The sequence below is a fragment of the Fukomys damarensis genome, unplaced genomic scaffold (assembly GCF_012274545.1).
Source record: "Fukomys damarensis isolate Sample0158 unplaced genomic scaffold, DMR_v1.0_HiC HiC_scaffold_21, whole genome shotgun sequence".
Lineage (NCBI taxonomy): Eukaryota > Metazoa > Chordata > Mammalia > Rodentia > Bathyergidae > Fukomys > Fukomys damarensis.
In genome coordinates, this window is record NW_022900933.1 from 26,224,921 (window position 1) to 26,229,353 (window position 4,433).

Below are 4,433 nucleotides of genomic sequence, written 5' to 3' on the forward strand. Positions count from 1 at the left end.
ATCAAGGTTTCAAAAGAAGAACCTCCTGCAGACACTGTGTACACTTACACAAGGAAACAGATGCTTAAAGACAAGTAGAAGATCTGTCCTAAAATGTGGTCTTCCCTTTTGATCGCGGAGCTTGAAGCACTGCATCCCTATGCTTTGCTGCCACCTTGGCAGACTAGAAGGATTTACAACGGAATTGTTCCCAGGGAGGGCTAAAAGCAGCTCTCCCTGGCGTTCTGGGCGGCCAAGGCTGCCAGCGACCTCTGAGGTGCCTGTTAAGACTCTCATTGTCCTGAGTGCGTTGCAGGGAGATTAGAACATCTATCCGGTGGAAAAGCACACTTTCTCTTTCTAAAATAACCAGTTTCAGCACAAGCCACGTGTCACCTTCTGAAAACTTTCTAAAGGCTTCTTCTTTCTTCAGTCTGGAAGGGAGACGGAAAAGGATCTGCGTTTGCACTCAGAGATGTCCGGGCTCTTTTGGGAGCGACGGTGACAGCAGGGGCGTTGTAGGGGCACTTTTCTTTTTAGGATTTCTTTCTTCATCTTCCAGATGCCTTCCCTGCATCTCCAGTTCACTCTTTGGGAGTCCAGAACACTTGCTCAGTGTTATTTTCTAAATGCGTGGCAGACAGAGTCTTTGCTTAAACCTCTGCGGAAGGATTTGGGAAATTTTTGTTACTTAAAGTCATAGCGCTTAAAACCGACCTGCTTCTTGATGTTGGGACTTAGTTGTTCTGTTTCTTTCTCATTTGCGTTCTCGTTTTTCATTCTACGGACGGCCTCTCTCCCCACCCAGTGTTTCACTCTCTGCGTTCCCATTCACACATTCAACTCCTTCTTCTCCTCCGGATTTTTGGCGTCTTCATCTCCATTCTCTGACTGTGTCTTCCTTAGTTGAGTTTTTGTCGTTTGTTTTATTGGTGCCCTGGCTGGGCAGGTGGGAGGCAGCTTTCCTGGGAGCTTCATTTAAATCTGGCACGGGTGGGAGGGGCTCTCCACAATTCGCCTCGCACACGAAATAGTAGTTAAAAGCTAGAGCTGGAATCAGCTAAGAGTTCCAACCTTCAAAGCGCAGTAAGGAAAAGAAGTAATCCAGGGGGCGGGGTGGAGGGGATAGAGAAATAAACGAAGAAAAAACCCAACTTTGCTGGCAATTTCAATAAATCCGGTAACTGGCGGTAAAAAATAGATTCCTAGGAGGGCTGGGTCTGGTCCGGATGAAACGCTAGGGCTCCTTCGCATCCTCGAGTCTGGCGCTGGAAGCCCGCCACTGGCGTCTTGCCACGCGAGTGCCCCAGACAGCTCCACGCCCACACTGGAAACGCTCCTGCACAAAGCTCTCGCCCCTGGAGCCGCCAGCGGTTTCCCAGTCGATTGGAGCTTCTCCCGGGAGTGCAGGGCGCACACAGGGTTAAATTAGCTCCCTCCCCGGTCGGAGGGAGAGGAGGGGGTGAGGGAGAGAGGCGAACAGTCTCGGGCTGGGCACCTTGTAGTTAGTTGTACGTGGGAAACCTGTCGCCTTCACTTCAGAGTTCGGTGTCATCCCTTGTCGCCGCGGAGGAAGCAGCGCTTGGAGATAGCACCATTGCTCTGGATCTCTGCGCCGAGGCACCGACTTGGCCCAGCTCGGGGCAGCACCGGTACCAGCTCCGAGCGTGGAGCAGCGGCAGGGCGGCAGCTCCGCCCGGTCCACCGCACCCAGGGACCAGGGTGGCAGTTCTCAACGATGGGCAGGAGGGACCTTGGCGGCGACCCCTAAAACAATAACATGCCCCGGGAGCCCCACTGCTGCCGAGCCAGCTTCTTCCCCTTCCACCTCCCCGATCCTGTCGGATTCGGATGAGCCCCTTGCGAGGAGGACACGCGGCCGCCAGGTAAAGGGACTGCGGTGCCAGGGGAAGTTTCTAGTGCCCGGTCTGACCGCCGCCTCTTTGGGGCAATTTGTACCAGTGCGGGGTGGTCACCCGGTTGGGGGTGTCCTGGGCTTTGTCTCTCACCCCAAAAGTAGAATAGGCTTCTTAGAAGCACCCTGACTTTAGGGACGTCTATCTGTAGTGGAATCCACCTTCTCTAAGGAGTTTTGTTACTGAGCTCTGGGTCACACAGCAAACCTTCTCGCCAGCTAAGCGCATGGATCTAAACCTTAAGCTTGTAGGAGTCTCGCAGCTCATTTTCCCAGAATGAATCTCCGAACTTCCAAGAGTAACAACCTCCCTTTCCTCATCTGCTTTTAATGCCACCAGCGTTATCAGGCGGTGATATCTAAAGCCACCATCCCGCCCCCTGCCCGCAATCCTGGATAGATTAGCGGCTAAAATGATACAGCGGATGCTAATTCGTTTTTCGTCCAGCTGGGGGAAGGGTGGTTCTTTTCCACGAACCAAGTTCCTCAACCCTGACGGTCCTCCGGGGGCTAGGGGTCACGGAGCTGGCCCCTCGCGCCTTCCAGATCGGAGGAAGGGGGCGGCGAAGGCGCGCTGAGCTCGGGAGGTTGAACCCCAGCCTCATTCCTCGCGCCGCGTTTGTGGGACGCAAGGGGCGGTCGGGCGACGCCCCCAGAGCCGAAAGCGGGGCCTCGGATGAAGGCCTAGCCAGCGGCAACCGCTCCCCAACTGGGGCCCAGGGCCTCCCCCAAAGATCCTTCCGCCCCGCTGACCAGTCCAGCTCGGTGCCAGTGCGGTCACTTCTCTTTCATAATCAGACCTGGGATCAAGGTGCCAAGTTGAGAACCCGGCACCAGCCAAGGAAAAGAACCCGCCAGGGAAAAGGGTCACTGGGGCGGGACAGACCCACACTCGAAGCTGGAAAACTCTGGGAGCACATGAGGCTCCCGCAGGCGGCTGCTGTGGCTGGTGGAGGCTGAGGCCACTGCGGCTGTCACCGTGGGCGTTTTGCTCCTGGAACCTCCGGCAAGATGGCACTCACGGCTCCCCTCCGGTTAGCGCCCCCAGCCGGGCCCTTCTCCCCTGCATGTTTATTATTACACAGTTCGGGAGATGAGGGCTGTGCATATGTAAGTCATTGCGTTTTCTAGTCACCTTTGCACAATGCGGTGGAAACTTCGGCCGGCCTCCGCGAGTTGGAGCAGTGTGCTGTATTCTAGTGTGTGCGCATGTGAGCGCGTGTGTCCGCGCGCTTCTGGGTGGATCCAAGCATGGCTTGAGAGACAATCGGGCGTTTCTCCAAGTCGTTTTAAATTGACGTAGGCGCTCGAATACATGAAAGCACTAGGGACGACTGGGGTGCTCAGGAAATAAAAAACAATCCAGAAAGTGGTGCCAAGTACTCAAGCTTTGAACTGAGCACCCCGAGTACAGTCGCTCCAGGGACGCGTCCGGAAATCATTCTCAGCCCGCTGCAGGCGCCGCCCCAGCTCGACTTTTCCACCCAGCGAAAGCGATCCCAAGGGTGTTGATCCTGGGCTGCTTTCAAACTTGCGGATTGCGTGGCCACACCGAGAGCGCTTCTTGGCGCAGCCCAGCGCTAGACGTGGGCTCTTTCTCCCTCTTCCGTTCAGATTCAGCCTCTCCCAGAACTTGTTAAAACATGACAGCGATTTACTGAGGCTGGGCTCGCAGCGAGGAAATGGGGAACCAACCAGACCCGCTGCCCCCAAGAATGAGACACCCCCACACCGCCTTTTCTTAGATTCCTCTTTAACCTTTGCGAAGAGATTGCGAACCGGAAGCGTCGGACTTCTTTAGCTGTCCAGCCTGTTTCCTCAATCTTTGGAGCAGAATTTTTGATTGTCCATTGTAACCTACAGGGACGTAAAACTACGCTCTTTCCAAGCAGTAGCCAGGGTGATGGGAGAAAGTGGCGACGTTTGCAATTATCATGTCAAACTCTGGATTATATGTCTGATTAAAGTTTATTTAAGAAGTAGGTACGGGACGAGGAAACCTCCGAGGGCGGAGGGGTTGGGCGGTATCACCAAGGGTTGTCTGCTTTAGAAATAACGCCATTTTGGTTGAAAGCTTTGCTATATTGTTAACCTATAATCTCACATTTCGATCGTTTCTCGGGGTTTGATTGATCCTCCCGCCTGGAAGTACAGCGTTAAACAGACGGGGGAAATCGCCTTTCGTGGTTCGGATGGCGGCATCAGCCCTAAGCGTCGGGGTCAGGGCGGAGACCCAGAGAGGCGGCTGCCGGGTCAAGGTGGCACCCGCAGGGGCATCCCCCGAGCTCTGTAATTCTCTCCAGGGTGGACAGGGTTAAAAAGCCGAGTCTGACTTCGCCTCTTGGAAAGCTTAGGGTTGCAGCCGCTCCTCCCAAGCATTCTTTAAACCAGAAAAGTGGGAGGGACTCCGCGAGGGAGAGAGAAAAGGAGGGAGGGAGGGAGGGAGGGAGGGAGAGAGGGAGAGAAAGAAGGGCTCAAGGAGAGAAGCTTGCCAGAGCGCGGGGACCGAGGGAGCGAGGAGCGCGGGAGCCGCGGAGGC

At 55.2% G+C, this 4,433-nt stretch overlaps 1 protein-coding gene across 3 annotated transcripts in view; it reads left to right on the plus strand.

The window, feature by feature from the left end:
• Window positions 1-1,352: 1,352 nt before the first annotated feature.
• The window catches only part of Flrt2 (fibronectin leucine rich transmembrane protein 2), a 90,599-nt gene continuing 87,518 nt past the window's right edge, over window positions 1,353-4,433 (plus strand). For 2 of the 3 annotated variants that reach the window (XM_019206362.2, XM_010616253.2), the window contains exon 1: window positions 1,353-1,865. The gene's annotated coding sequence lies outside the window, so the exon portion shown is untranslated. Of the gene's footprint in view, window positions 1,866-1,892; window positions 3,874-4,433 lie in introns of those variants that run through there. The other variant, XM_033766772.1, reaches the window with a different exon arrangement.